This window comes from Podarcis gaigeae (genome assembly GCF_964106915.1).
Source record: "Podarcis gaigeae genome assembly, chromosome: 5".
NCBI lineage: Eukaryota > Metazoa > Chordata > Lepidosauria > Squamata > Lacertidae > Podarcis > Podarcis gaigeae.
Window position 1 is genome coordinate 93,276,527 of NC_139681.1, and position 17,649 is coordinate 93,294,175.

General features: G+C 48.5%; 1 long non-coding RNA gene across 1 annotated transcript; it reads left to right on the forward strand.

Annotated features, from left to right (window-relative positions):
* Nucleotides 1–1,339: 1,339 nt before the first annotated feature.
* LOC310845279 lies at nucleotides 1,340–4,936 on the forward strand. Its single transcript, XR_014564607.1, has 2 exons — nucleotides 1,340–3,675; nucleotides 4,417–4,936. It is a non-coding gene; the product is annotated as an uncharacterized lncRNA (long non-coding RNA).
* The last annotated feature ends 12,713 nt before the right edge of the window (nucleotides 4,937–17,649 follow it).

A 17,649-nucleotide genomic window follows, 5' to 3' on the forward strand; every position in this document is an offset into this window, starting at 1 on the left:
CCCAAAATGCTTCTTCACTGCTTCATTTCCTGGCTGTTTGCTGCAAAACCTTAAGATACAGCAAGGACCTTGAGCCTGATGGTTGACAGCACAGCTTAGCAGAATCTAATATCCCACCTCCATCAGAGGCCTCCAGTGCAGCAACAGCCCTCTAGGCTTAGGGGGGGGGGACTGATGGGAGGGTCCCTTTGCAATTCCCCCCTATGGCTTCCTATGCAGAAGGGGGGCCGACAGTTGAGGAGCGAGGGAGGTTGCCCTTGGAAGCCTTCAGATACAAGCCGTTGCTCCCGATTCCCATACCCCTATGAGTTGGAGGAGGCCATCCCATAGATGCATTGTCAGGTAAATGCGCACTCACGCCCGTACGCAGAGGCACACACTTCACTCTTGCAGTTTCTGAACATTCTGCCACCAAAACGAAGCCTTGAGAGGAGACCAGTGGCAGGTGGCTTGCCAATGGCTTTTCCTTCTCCCCTTCCTGCATTGCAGGGCATTGGACCAGATGCACTGGCGGAGGAAGAGGAGTGCGGGGGGAGTGCACCGCCCCCGGCAGCGCGATCCCCAAGGTGCCATCGTGGCTGCCCTACCCCCGCACTGGGCGCCCCGCCCCCAGGATTCACGCCACGCCCTGCAGGCGGTGTGCCACACCCCCACCTGCTCTCCGCCCCCCTCCCCCCCGTGCTGGAGTGTGAAGCTCCAGCACTGACCAGATGTCCCCCAGAATCCCTTCCAACTACATGATTCTATGAAGAGAGCAACTCCTTTCGGTTTGCCCACGTAATCCTGTAGGAAGCAGGGATTCACCAGAGCTCACCCAAAGTGTGCTTCCAGAGCTTATTTGTTTTTCAAAGGTGATGAGTCTAATTCCTTTTCCCCCACTCCACTCTCTCTCTCTCTCTCTTCAGGATGCTTCTCCAAAGCTGTAACCCAGTGATGGCCAAACTTGGCCCTCCAGCTGTTTTGGGACTACAACTCCCATCATCCCTAGCTAACAGGACCAGTGATCAAGGATGATGGGAATTGTAGTCCCAAAACAGCTGGAGGGCCAAATTCGGCCATTACTGCACCATTTTGCTTTGGACAAGGCAGCTTAATTCCCGCTTAATTCCTTGGGAAACAGGCACAATTGCAAATTTATAGCAAGGAAATTTGCTCTGCCTCCCCCTTCCTCCCCCCCCCCCCGCAACAAGTAACTCGGAACAAGGATGAAACCTTTGGTTTGTCTCCCAAGTAACTCAGAGCAGACAATAAAACCTTTTTCGTCAGGCCTACTGGAAAGAGAGCAGGCTCGATCAGTCGCCCAGAGCTGTTCTCTGAGTGGCTATTCTCTTTCCTAGGGAGCTCACTACTTGAGCATGTCAGTGAGAGAGGGCTGAGGTTTACAGCTAGAGCACATCCAGAACAATCCACAGCCTCTGCAGCAGGGATGGTCATTTCAGTTTCGCAGGCTTGAGTTCAGATCTCCACATTTCTTCATTGGTTTGCATTCTCTTAAAAACGAAAATCCTCATGAGAATTCATCAGCAGGATTTCAGTGCAAATTTCTCCCAATAAGCACATTTCCCCCCCTATGCAATGTTGCCTTAACAGGCACATTTTTGCCAACCATCTTTCCCTAATATGTATTTTTGTCTGCTATATCCACCAAGATGCATTTTTACCTCACACATTACCTAGGGTTGCCAAAAAAAAAAAAAAAACCCACCCAGAGGTTATTGAGCTATTTTTTAAGGAAAATCACCCAAAACAGCACTGCCAACATGGCTTGCCATACATCCAGATTTTCCTGGATATTTTAGCGATTTTCACCCAGAAACTGCTTCCGACTGCAGTTTTCAGGCTGTAGCCAGGAAATTCCGGACGTATGGCAACCCTAACATTACCCTAATAATCTGTGGTTGGTTCACATTACTTGGCTGTGTTTTGGTTCATTCTGATCAACGTGCCTGAGGCTACCCATTCGGCAGAAAGAGACGGTCCTGTAGGGGCTGCTGGACTTTCCACTCAACCCCTCCCCACCCATTTTTCCCCCTGTGGGGAAGGAAGGCAACCTCCACTTTAAAGCTGGTCACGATCCCACCAAAATCAGAAGGCAGAAGTTTCAGGTTTGCATCTCTCTGCCCTGCGTATGCAAATACCCTTTGCTGTGCTCTGATATAACGATGCAGAGTCCTGCAGGGATAGCAGAAGCACTTAGGTGATTAGGAGGGAGATTCATGGGGTCCAGCTACAGATCATCAAAGTGCCATCTCCTGGTCTCTGAAAGGCTTCCTGCTGGCATCTGAGCCTTCATCAGCAGACGATGCCCATTTGCAAACACTTTTCTGCAGCCAAGAGGACTAGTGGCCCTTTTGAAAAATGAAAGCTGAGGTGCCTCTGGCACCACGAGCGCGCATACTTGCCGACCTAACCATGCTTCAGTGGAGCTTGAGTATGCTTTGTGTGGTTTCCAGATGCAGCCCTGTTTTTAATTTTCCACTAATTAGCCAATTAAGCCTGCTCATAATCTTGTCTCCTCGCTGGAGTCTCTAGGATTCCTTCCATCACCACACAGTTTTCCAGGACCCAGCCCAGCTTTGAAACAATATCTTCCCCCCCACCCTTTACAACCTCTGGGTACGGCCTCCCTGAAGAACAGGCTTTCCCAAACGGATCTCCAGCTCTTTTTGGACTCTCATCCCTGACCACTGGTCCTGCTAGCTAGGGATGATGGGAGATGTAGTCCCCAAACAGCTGGTGACTTAAGTTTGGGAAACTCGCCTGAAGAAGGATGGTTAAGTGGCTTGAAGATAGCTTGAGGAACATCATGGCCCAACCTTGGGGAGCTCAGGGCTACTTAGCAACAGGTCTTCCTTGCCCACAATTTGTTCCACTTTGGGCCTAGTTCCTCATTTCCTTAAATCCAACATAGAGGCAAAACTTTCCTGAGGTTTGTTTGGGAAAAGCTGGTCTTGGTTTTCTCCTACTCATAATCTTTGCCACCTTGCCAACGTGGACTCCTTTGTCCCCACCTCAGGCCCAGCCTCTTACTTTGCTAGGGACAGAAGGAAGCAGGCCCCTATTAGTTTGAGACACACACCCCAACTAAATACTGAGCAGCCATATATTGCAACCAACCTACTAGACCCTCGATAAGGCAAAAAGATGGAAGGCAAGAGTTATCAAATTCCTGGCAACTATATATAGTAGGTAGGCCCTGTTCAGCTTGGTGAGTCATAAGGCCTAGAAGGAAGCACTTTGCTGTTGCTAGGCAACCGCAAGACATCAGCCTCTGCCTTCAAGGGTCAGTGTAGACAATGCCAATCTGGTCTATCATGCTTCTTCATGCCTCTGTGTGGGAACAGCCTGTCCAAATTACTGTACATTATGTCTTACATGCAGGAAGTTAGTCCTATGTACATAGTTCAGAAATGTGTGATCGGTTCTCAGAGCGTATCTCAGAGCTTTTGGCACACACGCATAGGATTTTTCGTGTGTAAATGCAGCCATATTCAGAAGGGTCGCGGGTGGCAAGCACGACAAGGAGAAGTGTGGACAAGCCAGTGGCAAGTGCCCGGCAAGTCCTGCCATTGCCTAGGTCTGTGACATGGTTTCCCCATCAGTCCCTCCATCTTGCAAAATGGCCCACTGGACAAAGACCTGCTGCCACAACTATGAGTCCCCCTTCAAGGAAAGGTTCAAGAATCACAAAGATGTTCTCTACCCTATTCTTAACAGTATGGTTTGCTATATAGGGCAGGGACCTTAAAATGAAAGTAAGACCTCCGCATACATCCCGGATGGAGAAGCCTGTGGTCCTCCAATTGGTGTTGGACTACAACTCCCATCATCCCCTGACCATGTGCTGTGCAGGATGGGCTGATGGGAGTTGGAGTCCAGCAACATCTGGAGGCCTCCACTCTGGCATGCAGGCATAGTTACCAAGAAGAGTGAAATTTGCACACAACTTGCGTACCTGTTTTTCATTGTATGGTTTAGTGAACATGTTTTCTTTATTAAAGATACCTTCTTTCTCTTGCTCACAGGGAGAGAGAGGGAGAGGGAGCTATAGACCAGACTCTTATTTTCTGCCGTTGCACAAACATTGTAATTTGGAATCGTGTTGAATTCAACAGCCTGGATTTCTGTTTGTTTTGTTTTGCATTTGTTGTTGTTTAGTTTCTAATCCTCAAGGCTGTGGAGGGGGACTTGCTAGCAGAAGGTTTGTGCCATTCAAAAACCTCAGAAGTCGGGCAAGGGCTTCTACTCTTCAATTTTTTTAGTGCAGGCCTTGTCTACGAATGATTAGGAGAAGCATTATCTGTGCTATAGAATGAAAGGAAATGTGTGCATCAGGTCACAGAAGGGTGCAGGAATGTGGGTTACCTGGGTGTAGAATACGATTTTTTTAAACAACTAATGATTTCCTCTTCCCAGAATATGGGACCCTGTCTTCTGCTTGTATGAAAAAGGTGGAGCCCATCTTAACACTGAAGCACAAAGTTCTTGAAATGGTCTTGTAGCTGTGCCTTCACTCTCTGTTCCATAAAGTGTGCCGATTTTAAGTTATAATGCTGGTTTCTTGTGTGTTAAGATGGGGATTGCAACCTGAACCTTTGGCTTGAACTCTGTCACAACAAACAGATTCGTGTGCACCAGCAATTCCACCATTCCACCTCAGGCATCAACACTTCCTGAGCCAGCCCTCCACCCCCGTTTCTGAGGTCAGGAATTTGCAAACTTGACTACCTGAAGCAGACAACTTTCAGCTCTACCTGAGATAGAAGAGGCAGGCGTGCGACACACATTTTACCCCTTCCGTTCTCCCTCATGCCTGCCCATCTTGCAAAGACCCATCGACAGCATCTTTCATTAATACAGAAGCTTGCATGCATCATGTTCCTTTGTGTGTCCCTCAAACAAACCACAGTTCAGGAATAATAACCCCCTAGTCCTTGTGCTTGCAAAGGAAAGTTTGAGAAAGGGCAGAGAAGAAGAGAGAGTGATGGGGAAACACTGAAGCCCCCTGAGAACGTGGCTTTGTCTCAAGGCAGGAAGGTGAGGTGCCCATGGGCAATTCTTCTGGTTGCATAAACCATATATAACTTGCAGGCCCCAGAGTGGGAGTTCAGCAAGTTCTAGGCCAGGGATGGGGAACTTGTAGTCCTTAAGATGTTGTTGGACTCTGGTTCCCATCCACGCCAGCCAGAAGAGCCAATGGTCAGGGATGCTGGGGGTTGTCATTTGGTAATGTCTGGAGGACTACAGGGTCTCCATCCATGTGCTAAGCTGATTTCAATCATAGGGCTTTGAAGGTCCTGGCTAAGGCCAGTGGGAGTTTTCCCCATGGATTTTAAACACCTGAACCTCTGCAGGTTCTTCTGGGCTTCCTGTCCCCACCTCTTTCCTCCACATGGTGCCTTTATTTGGTGCTTTGCCAAGCCGCTGGGCATCTCAGTTTGTGGTGTGCCTCAGCTCCTGGAGCAGGGATGGTCAGCCCTCAGTCTAATTTCATGCGAGCAGCAAGGAAGGCAGAGAAGCGGGTGGCAGAGAGAGAGAAGCTGGCAGAAAACGAAGGAGCAGGGGGGACAGTTCCTGCCTGTTCTGATTCTGCTGTAGGCCACCGACCCCACCCTGACAAAAAATGGGTTTCCCACTCCAGTGCTGGAGCACAGCCTTGGTTTGGTGTCAGGGTGAGACAGAGTGCCAATAACCTCATTTCCTCCCTTGAGGAAGCACTGCTGTCTAAGCCTGCCCATCAATTGCTCCTGAGTCAAAGGGCTGCTCGCGTGAGCCTGCCGGTGCTTGCTTCCACGTTGACTGATCCCAGATCTTCAGTCCCAAATCTGCTTAGCTGTTCTTATTTTATCTGCAAGCCGCCTTGAGCCCCTGTTGGGGAAAAGGTGGGGTATAAATAATATATAAAAGTGATAATAAACCTCGGAAGTAGCCTCATCCTGTCTCTGGAAACTGCTACATGGCAGAATAAACTGAGTTTCCCCTTGGGAAAGGGCCGTAGCTCAGAGCTAGAGCAGCTGCCTTGCATGCAGAATGTCCAGGGTTCAAGTCCTGGCAATACCTCTGGATTGGACTGGGAGAGAGCCCCTTCCTGAAACCCCGGAGAAAGCTGCTGCCAGCCAGTGTTGACAATACTGAGTTTGATGGACCAGTTGTGACTCAGTATACCGTATTTTTCGCTCTATAAGACGCACCCGACCACAAGACGCACCTAGTTTTTGGAGGAGGAAAACAAGAAAAAAAATATTCTGACTCTCAGAAGCCAGAACAGCAAGAGGGATCGCTGCGCAGTGAAAGCAGCAATCCCTCTTGCTGTTCTGGCTTCTGGGATAGCTGCGCAGCCTGCATTCGCTCCATAAGACGCACACACATTTCCCCTTACTTTTTAGGAGGGAAAAAGTCTTATAGAGCAAAAAATACGGTATATGTTCTGGTGTCCCTTCTTCCGCTGCCTCTGAGGCATCCCAAGTTGCCTGCCGGCTTTCCCTCCTCCATCTCCTCTTGTCTGTCTTTCAGACGCCTCCTCCACAGGCAGCTACTCTTGTGCTGGTTCTCCCTTAAGTAGTTCTCTCTCTAAGGGCTTCTGAGAACATCCAAGGCAGGAATCTATGTGGCATGGGTCTCTGGGGGCAGCCTGGCTTTCGTTTCTGGTAACCTGAGACACAGGAGGAAAAGATGGGGAAACTCCACATTGTGACAATCAAGCAACAACGCTGTGAGTCACGGAAAGTGGTTTGTTTGGTTGCTTTGCTTTAAAAAGAAGAGAAAAGCAAGTGTCAGACCCTCCTGGACTGTAGAGACATGCAAGGGCTTCATTTTTAATTTTTTGCTAAGAGGCTGGGAAACTTGGGGGGAGGGATGGGAGCAAAAGGAGCTACTTTAATACTTAGCGGCCAGGAGTCGCGACTTTCCAGCAGTTCCATGCACCTCCTGCAACGTTTTGCCACTATCATTTTATCGTGTCTCGTTTCCATCTTTGGTAATTCTCCAAGGCCAATGCCAAATTTCTCCTTTCACTCTAGTGTACGTTATTTCTTAATAGCAAAAAAACATAGAGGCAATGCAACACAAGGTCTCCACCCATTTTGCAGATTGGTGCTAAAATCAGGTTTTTATTACAGCGGGCAAGGGGTGTGCCTTGTTAACACCTGATCCTTCCATTTGTCTCGCCAGCACCTGTTTCCGCTTCCTGTTACTTCTCAGGATAGGCATCCAACCAGGATACTTGTAGTACCCGTGGATCCCTGACTGATACTATCAGAGGCTTACCTGCAGCCCTCCAAGGTGCAGTGGACAGGGATGGAGGTCAGCAGGTGAGCTGGCCTGTGCCGTCTACTTGTGCCCTGCTCCTGTTGCATTATGAGGGCTCTCACACGCTTTTTGCAGGCCACCTGCTCACTGCCCTCCCCTCCCCCCCTCCCCATCCCAAGATGTTTCTGCCCACCCCACTGCCCCCACCAGCTGCAATAGCTTGGCTTGCACCGAGTTTGGCTTCAGTGACTATTGGAAGTTGTCTGTGCAGAGGTGTTGCACCCTTGCTGATTCTCGTGTACTGTATCTGCAACTTTTATATATAGGTACATATACATATATATATCTAAGTATATATATTGAGATGTATTTAATGTTGAAGAAGAGGGGGGAAGAAAAGAAAAGGTGCAGTTGCATTTGTAGAAATATTTTTTAAAGAAATGCTTTTTTCAATTAAATTATTTAAGAAATTTGCGGAGCTCTGGAGCAAGTGTGTGTTTATTGAAATGGAGGGGCGGGAGAGGACTTGAATCTGATAGATGTACAGGGGAAAGATTTCTCCAGGGAAACTTGGGGTGAACTGCATCCTGGAGGATCGTACCTCTGACCTGTCAAAATGTCAGTTGTCCTGGCAGTTGGCTGATTGGAGCATGGGTGCTTGGTGGCTAAGGAAATTCACTTTGCACATAGAATCATAGAATTGTAGAGATGGAAGGGACCCTGAGGGTCATCTAATCTAACCCCCTGCAGTCTTTTCTACTGTCAAACAGCTCTGACTGTCACAAAGTTCTTCCCGAAGATGGTCAGCTATTGAAGATGGTCATCATACTTCCTCTCAGCCTCCTCTTTTCCAGGCTAAATATACCCAGCTCCTTCAACCATTCCTCATAAGGCTTGGTTTCCTGACCCTTGATCATCTTGGTTGCCCTCCTCTGCACACTTTCCAGCTTGTCAATATCCTCCTTTAAATCTTGGTGCCCTGAATTGGACACAGTCTTCCAGGTGTGGTCCGACCAAGGCAGAATAGAGTGGTACCATGACTTCCCTTGACCTGGACACTAGACTTCTGTTGATGCAGCCTAGAACAGCGTTGACTCTTTTTTGCTGCGCCTCACACTGTTGACTCATGTTAAGCTTGTGGTCTACTAAGACCCCTAGATCCTTTTCACGTGATCAGAGGCACTTGTTTCTGTATTATTTTGCTCCATAGCTAAGCACCGGAACTGACAATAGTAGCCTGGATTCAGCAGAAGTTATGTGTGTGTGTGCAGCACAGAACTGTGTTTGGAAACGCAAGCCTACCGAGAAATGGTTAAGGGAGTTGGGTACGTTTAACCTGGAGAAGAGGAGACAGAGAGGTGATGTGAGAGAAGAGATTGGGATGTGTTTGTTTCCCTCTAGGCCCCGTCTCCAAGGGATCCATGTTCACTCACTTTCTCTGCTTGCTCTCCCCTTTTCTTCACCCCCCAGCAAAGGAGTTATTAGTGCTGCTGGTTTCCCCCTTAATCTCCTGTTTAGGGCTTAAGGAGGGGAAAACAAAGGATGGGATTGTTTGAGTTTCTGCAAAGCTCTCGGGAACTGCTGGAAACAGAAAGAGGGAATCTCAAAAGAAACCCCAAAGGTGGAGCTCCAAAGACATTGATAGCCCCTGTCCCTTTCAAAAACAGTTATGGGAACTATGCACAGGCCAGGAGATAGAAAGTTGGACCTCTAAAAGGCCACAGATACTTAAATGCCAAAGGCCTAGTTACAGAGAAATGATTTCGCCTGGCGCCTAAAGGTATGTAATGATGGTGCCAAGCAAACCTCCCTGGGGAGAGCATGCCACATGTTTCTGCACTCTGGACCTCTGGCAGAGGAGGCACACGAAGAAGGGCCTTCTGGGTAAAGTCAGAGGTGGTCCTTAACGTATTGCGGTCCTGAAATATTTAAGGTTTTATAGGTCAAAACCTGAGTTATGCGGAGTTGGCAAAGTTAACACATAAATTGCCTGAGTGAGAAGGACAACCGTGACTTTAAAGAAGAATGGGAATTATTTACAAACTATTTAAAAAGACAAGAAAAGGATTTGGACCCCTTAGCAGGTTTTGAATAAACACCCACAAATTTATTGGTAAAAAATATGACAGATAAGGCAGTGATATGTACAACTTTACAACATGCAGAGAATAATATGTATAAACAAATCAGAGAGGGGAGCTGAGGGATGTCTTTGGAGGGTGGCAGAGGGAGGGAAGGGGGGTGATGTAATTGGTTAAATTGATTTATAATTTGATTTGTTAAATTTGTTCAATAAAAACATTTTTTTAAAAAAAGGTTTTATAGGTCAAAACCAGCACTGGCTCTTCTTATGTTCTTAACACAGGAATCTGCCTTCTCCTGAGTCAGACCATTGGTCTGTCTAACCCCATATTCTCTTCAGTTACTAGCAATGACTCTCCAGAGTTTGAGAAAGTTTTCTCTCCCAGCCCTAGCCTGGAGATGCCAGGGACTGAATCTGAGATAGTAAACATTGAGATTCCTGCCCTGCAGGGGGAGGGACTAGATGACCCCTGGGGTCCCCCCTCTCTACAATTCTGCATATTTTGCATCCCTGCGGCTTCCATAAGACCTCAGCTTTCAGCGGCAGAGCAGGCAGGCTCCCGTTTTTTCCATTCCCCCTGCCTTGTGGTGCAGTAGGAGAACAACTGTCAGCAGCAGAGTTGGTAGGCTTGCGACGATGTCTTAACATGCTGACATTCGGTAATTAGCGGCTTGACAGTCACCCTGAATTATTGTCATTCGTTTACACATCGAAGAAACATCTGCCGTTGTGAATGCTACTCCCTCACCTCAACATTTGAACTGGAACCCTCTAGATTTGTAGTATACGTTTGTGCCTGTAGGTTTGATGTAGGAGGATTTGTCATGGAGTGGTTCCCTCTTCTTCTGCTTCACGCTGCCCTGTCCAAAACCTGGCCGCACATTTGTTTCAGCTGTAGCTTACAGCTTTTAAAACACAGAAACTGCCCCTTTTGCCAGTGACTACCCCCCATCTATGAGGACTGGGAACTTGTTCCGCTTAAAATAGCCCAGGGATTGAATGCAGATAAGTCAACCAGTCTATCAAAGGGGGCACAGTGTGGAGAGTAGAATCATAGTTGGAAGGGACCACAAGATTCATCTAGTCCAGCCCCTACCTGCAATCCAGGTACAGTGGTACCTTGGGTTATAGATGCTTCAGGTTACAGACACTTCAGGTTACAGACTCCACTAACCCAGAAATAGTACCTCGGGTTAAGAACAGTCTCAGGTTAAGAACGGGCCTCCAGAACAAATTAAGTTCTTAACCCGATGTACCACTGTATCCTTTTGCCCAAGGTGGGTCTCAAACCCACGACTTTCAGATTAAGAGCCTCTTGCTCTACCAACTGTGCTATCACACAGGCACAGTAACATAAGAAAATCGGAATTGTCTGCTGGATCTGGCCAGTGGCCCATCTAGTCGAGCATCCTGTCTTTTTATCTGTCCTGATTAAAATCTTTCTCATAAAACCAGAACAGGGGGACACACAATGTTGGAAGATTGAGGATAATCAAAAGGAAGGACTTTGTCATGAAGCACACAGTTAGACTATGGAACTCACTCCCACATGAGGCAGTGATGGCCACCAACTTGAATGGAGAAGAGGACCATCAATGGCCAGTGGCCATGGCTGTGCTCCCAGTTGCTGGGAATCACATCTACAAAATCCAATGTGCCTCCAAAGATCAGACTTCTGCCTCTCACCATTTGGACACCACATGGTTAAATGGGCCTCCGGGAGCTGGCAAGGGCAGCGGCAACAGCTGGGGCTGTTTGAACATGTTCCTCAAGGCCTCTAAGCTACTTGGGTGCTGTTTTCTCTAATCCAGCGAGGGGTTGTTTGTTTGTTTTGCCGCTTGGGTTGTTGTTGTCTTCTTCCAGAGAGCAGCTCTCCACTGGCATACTTTTCCACCCTCTGCCATGAGGAGCATGGGAACTGCCTGAGGCCAAGGCTGCCCCCCCAAGGCATCTGGTGGGTCACACCACCTGGCCTGCTTTCATCCATAATGAGACCTTCTGCGCCACGGCTTGGAATAAGTGAGCTTGAGCCACGCAACCCACCTGCTAGCAATTTGGCTCAGCCCCAGATCTCCTGTGCCCTGACTTCTGCTGCTGTGGGAGCAGACAGCCTGGAACTGGGTCACTGGCAACCGGTTTGGCTGGTCCTTCCTCCCCAAACCACCTTCGCAGGGCTGGCTGGCTCAGGCTCCGCGCCAGAGATAAGGTTCTCAAGCGCGTTGCATCCCGAAAAGGCTGCGCCAAGTGATTAGCAAGCAGAAAGACCAGCGCCGCTGTTAACAGTCCCGTCGCCGGCAGTTCGGCTCGGGCCGATTCCATGCGCGCTGAGATGAGTCGGTGCCGCGCACTAGGCGCTGCATGAAAGCCACAGAGCACAGATGAACAAGCAGTTTGGAAAACCCCTTTAATGCCTTTGGGCCCCTCCAGAATGGTGCTTGTTTTCAGGGCTGTTCTGCAAGGTGTCATTGATGCAATAATAGTGCATTGTCTTGCGGGTTTATACTGGGATGTCCGCACATCAATCTGCTTTATTAGCCCTGTCTTCTTCCCAGATACTCCATTCCATTGCTTCATTTCCAATTCAGCTGCTGTGTGTGTGTGTTTTTCATAGTTTCTTTTCATTTTTGTACATCTGCAGACTTTGGAGTTCTTTTACCCCTGATGACACCTCCTTCTTCTGTACACATGCGGCTATTTGGGCTACCCAAGGATCTGTACCCAGCGAACACCTTTGCTGTCATACCCTCCAACATTCCTCAGATGAAAATAGGGGCATTTCTCATCCCCCCCCCCCGAATTGACCCTCCTTGACCCTCCGTTTAATGTGTCACCCCCCCCCCCCCGCAGAGCATTACCTACTATTACCTCTTATTACCTATCAGAAGAAGGGCAAGTAGCCCCACTACTACACCAATGGGATGTAGCCTCCACCCTCCTGAGAAAAACCCTTAATCCTGCTTTGGTAGATTTTAAATAATAATAAATAATAATAATTTTTTATTTCTGCCCGGCCCTTCCCGGTTCAGAAACCGGGCTCAGGGCGGCTAACAACAAATTTAAAACACTTGATTATAAAAGCAGCAGAAAATACAGTATAAAAACATGAATAACAATAAAAATCAAAAATCAATTAGATAATCCCCAGGGCTAGCTGGCTGAATTGGTCCTACTTGGGCCAGTGAGGAGGCCAGTGGAGAATTAGCTGAATGAAATGAAAATATATGCCAATAAATAAATTTTAGAAAAGGGACAGATTAGATGCAGACACACAAAGCAGTTTAAAATACTACTACTAATAATAATAATAACTCCTTGCGCTCCCCTCCCTTCCCCCTTTCTTCTTGCCCAGGGCGGTCCTGCTCTTTGTGTGCATCGCAGAGATGGCACATCACACAGGGCTGGGCTTCTGTGGCAGCAGCCTCTCCTCCTCCTCCTCCTCCTCCTCCCTGCTATGAGCTGCCCAAGGGAGAAGGTCAGCAGTGGCAATGGGATCCTCCTGCACCACTACAGCCACTCAGGACAAATGTCAGCTCATTCTCCTCCCTGAGCTTGGTGGCAGCAGCACTGGTGGGGGAAACAGGGACATTCTGGGATCAAATCAGAAGCTAGGGTGCCTTCCTTAATTCCAGGACGGGAAGCAGGACACTAGGAGGGTATGAGCCATAGATGATCCGATGCTCCGCTTTTGTTGCCCTCAAGACGGAGCGCAAAATTGGAGGCTGTGTGATGTCCTTCCTTGCAAATGGGTTGGAAAGACCATTTACCTTTGGCGTTGGATAGAGACCTTGACCATTATCAAGGGATGATAGAGAAAGCAGCCAGTGGGAAGAGACCCTCCCATCCTGCCTGGACTCTTTCTATCAACACAGGTGTCCGTCCAGAGAATAAACAGGGCTTTCTTTGACCTGAGGTAGCTTTCCCCTCTGTTTGGGAAGAGCATCGGGCTCAGCCGTTCCCAGTTCCCACACCGTGTGCTTTGGCCGAACTGGCCTCTGGTTCCTGAGAGACCAGGTCTTAGCTGGGAACGCAAACACGTACCTCTCCCTGCAGTCTCTTCCCCCTGACAAGAAGAGGAAGATTTGGGATTAATTGGCGGAGGGGTTTTGGCTTTCTCCGTGCGCTCGCTGCTAACTCTTGGCTGACATTCCTGTTTCTTGGCAGGGAGAGTCTTCAGGAACTGTGTCAGCCGCTTAGGCCGAGCACAGCTGGAAAGAATCAGGAGTTGGCCTTGCAAACACCCCAACCCAGGAGATGAGATGGGGGAGCAGGGGTTTGAAAGAGCAGGAGGCGGGTTGGGGGGAGGGAGCCAAACCCAAAACATCTGAGTCCAGGGAAGGAGGGCAAGCAGCTGCAAGCAGAGGCAGGAGGAAAAACACAAGACCCCCACCTTGATCAACAACATGTGGAAGGGGATCTGAAGGGCTTCCCACAATCGGACCAACCTTTCAGCAAGCTCTCCAATAGATGCCTCCAGGTGCTCACAGTGATGAGGTCCCTGGTAGTTTACCCCGGAATCCAGCACTCCAAGATAGACTGCCTTTGAACTAAGTGACTAACTGGTCTTAGAAGGGCAGCTAAAGGTGTTCCAAAGGGAGATACATTTGTAGAAACCTGGTCTCCTTTTCCCCCCCATATGTAAGCAGGGACATAGCATGGGTTGCTGGCACCCAGGGCAGGGCAAGTGTTGTGCCCCCTGGTGGACCAGGCAGTGGTGGCCAGCATCTAATCAAGGGAATCTCTCCTTGCAAACGAGTCCCAACCTGGGAGCAGATATAAGGCAGAGAAACATGAAGGGTTGTCGCTGTGTTGCCTCACCCTCCTGTCCTTGCAGCAATGTGCTCTGGGCAGCACACATGGCTCTGGAAGCACTTTCTAACTTTCCTCTTCCTCAGTGGGCACCACCACCCTCCTCCTCCCTCCCTCTTGGCTGGCCTGAGGAGGGGGCATGGGCAGATGTCCCTTTGCCAGCCACCAGGAGAAAGAGGCACCGCTGTCTCCCCAGCCCCAAAGGCCCAACCCTGGCATGGCTTGCCTTCCCATGGCTCTGGCCTCAACGATGGAGCCTGTCATAGGGGCACCTGGTTGCTCCCCCTCATAAATTTGTGCCCAGGGCCACAGCCCCCCTGCCCCCACGCTACACCACTGTACAAAGGAAGAAGATAACCATTCTCTCCCACCAACCGCTCAAATTTGTCCTTGGAAAGGCTATAGTCACCTTTAATGTCTCAAGAAAATGCTTGAAACGAAACTACAAAGGCAATGTAATGTTTTTGGTGGAAATTGTATTCTCTAACTAGAATAGAGTTAACCCAGTTATTGTTGTTATATTGGGGGGGTTATTGGGAAGGGGGGAAGAGGAGAGCCTTCCATTTGAGGGCATGGTAGAGGACAGCCCTGTATTCGAAGACATCCTCAGCTTAAAATTTTGCCTGGTCAATTCTGGTTTAAGGACCCTAAGAGGGGGAGAGCAGCAGAGGTCTTTATGTGGCCCTCGTCCAGCAATTAGCACTCAAGCAGGTGTACTGGTTAGCTACTCACCATCTGCTAAATGTGTGCTCTACATATTACTGTAGTTAGTTCATTGCTGAACTTGTTAGTCACTTGTTCTCTGTCTCCCAGCAATGTGCAGCATATCTGAGAGCATCAGCATAAGTAAAAACAACAACAACACATTGTAACATAAAATAAAACACATTTACACAAAAGTACATGCACTTGGGTTAAAATACACATGCATGTAAAGCAACCTTCGCAATATAACTAGCAGAGTGCTTCAGCAGCAAAACTAACAGCAAATAACACCATCAACATCCACCGAAAGCTTGGAGGGAAAGGTACATTTTTACCTGCTACCAAAAAGATGCCAATGAAGGTGCCAAGCAGACTTCACTGAGGAAGGCACTGAAAGGGCCCTTTCCCTTGTAATCATCCCCCAAGCCTCTGCTGAAGGCCTAAAATGAAGACCTAAGGGTCTGGATAGGTTCATATCAGGAGACCCATTCCAGAAGACATCGAGGTCTTCTTCTAAAGGTAGGAGATAGATACATTTTTTGGTTCAGAGATGGTCTGCGTGCACAGACCATACCTCGAAAGCTCAGTCAAAGTGCATTCCCAAATAACCTTTGGAACCGTCCTATGCTAAGGGTGCTGGGAACTGTAGCACTGGGTGGGGTGAACTACAATTCCCAGGGTTCTTTGTGGGGAAGCGAATGTGCTTTGAATGTGCTGCGTATGGTGCGTGCACACCCATGGAGTCCTTTTATGGTGTGCAAGTGTCATAAAATGCAGGGCAATGCTGAACTGCAGATCCTATCAGGAACATTGTGACAGCATTATGGTAATTACCCCTTTTTCTTTAACTCTGTGCTTTTACAATTTTGCACTTCTCTTTGTTGAAGAAGATTAAATCTTGCATGGTTTTGCATATGTATTTGCATCTGTAATTTTTGTATCTGTAGTAATTAATTTTTAAGGCAACAGGTCCTTGAAGAGGGAATTCTAATCACGAGGGGGCAAGAAGAAAGAAAGTGCAGAGTTGCGGCTGACAAGGATTGCTGAACCGTTTGAGCAAAGGTCACAGGCAGTGATGTGTCAGGATATGGGCAGAGAGATGGAGAGGGTGGACAAAGACATAGAGGTATGGTGTAGTGGTTAGAGGGTCATACAAGGACCTGGGAGACCTGAGTTCAAATCCCTGCTCAGCCAGGAAGCAAAGTGACCACTTATCAGGTGACCTGGGGTCAGTCACTGTGTCTCATCAAATAATCTATGTCATAGGGTCGCTATGAGGGTAAATGAGCGAGGGAAGAGCCGGGTGTTTCTGTCTGGTACCAGAGTTCACCCTCCTGCAATGGACTCTTTTAATGTATGGCAGAGCCGTTTCTTCACACAAGTTTATTTTACTGCAATGCTTGCTCTGCTGCAGCCTGGTGGAGTGGCTATTGCTAAGAGACAGCTGATGGAGGGAGCAGTCCAACAGAGCTGGCTTCTCCTAGCCGCCCGTCAAAAGCTTGCCAAGGCTGGACATTGCTGGAGAGGAGAAGCCATTCCTTCTTCTACCACCTGAGGCCCGACTCCACCGTGGCTTTGACTTTCACCTGAGTTTCTTGCATTGCCGTGGCATCTCCCACAGAGCATCCATGACCTCTGAGCCTGCTGCCCCAGCATCCCATTCAGTGCTTATCCAAATTTACCTTTCTTCCACACTTTCCAGGCATGGTGCATACTGTAAAGCTCTGCGTCCAAGCGCTCTCTCTCTTGCTCCAGAGCTATCCCCATGAAAACCTGCTCTTTCAAGCAGAATTGGAGCAAATGGCAATCCATGGGAAACCCAAACAGCTGTTTGTTGCACTTCAGATTTAAAGAGTGGGTTTTTGCAGGGAAGCAAAAAAAAAAAAGTTGAGCTTTAAAGCATGGACCCGTGCCTCAAAACAGAAGGCCATATCCTACAACATCCTGCTGATCAAAATAAGAATGCTAGTTTTTTTTCCTGGTCCTCATTTGCCTGCTAGCGCAAGACCAAAAATTGAGCATCTTTTGGTCCAGTGCCCTGGAATGAGCTAGCTGACTCACTTCAGAGCACCAGACCAAAACCCGGGACATTCAAGGATCCAATCAGAAGCCAGGATGTAATTCTGGGGTTCAAATCAGGATAGTTGAGCAGTGTGGCAGTGCAGAAGGTAAGTAAGCCCCCAGTCAAAGGCTCAGAGGACATTTCGGATTGTTTCCCTCTCCCCATTTTTCTTCCTAAGCCACCCAGGCCTCACACCAAATCTCTGTTAGAAAGGTCAGACCCTTCTCCCTGCCACCCTGTTTGGTTATTGCTTTCACAAGGAGAGCTCATCTTGGCAACAGATGGAGACGCCACACATGACTTTATTTATCACTGGCCTTGCGGCTTTTAAAGGCTTTTGGAAAGCCTAAAATAAGAATCTGCAGGATGGAGATGCGCCCAATTAAATTTCCATTTGGGAAAAGACTCGCGCTCCCCCGGCCTGACTGATCATAATATTTGGGGACGGGAAGGAGTCGTCCCATTCCTCCAGTTATGTGCAAAAGCAGCCTCTCCCTGGTGCCTGTTTTATGGTTACTAGTGGGGAGGGGGGAATTATTCCTTTATTTCTCACTAGATCACTCATTGTACGAACTGTGGAACTATTGTCATAAGCCAGAGTTTCCCAGGGGTCACGCTTTCAGGTTGCACTTCGTGTCCTGCGCTGCAGCCTTTGCCAAGCTGGTGCCCTCCAGCTGCTTTGGACTGCAACTCCTATCAGCCCCAGCCGGCACCCTCAAAACACACACACACTTAATCTTCCCAC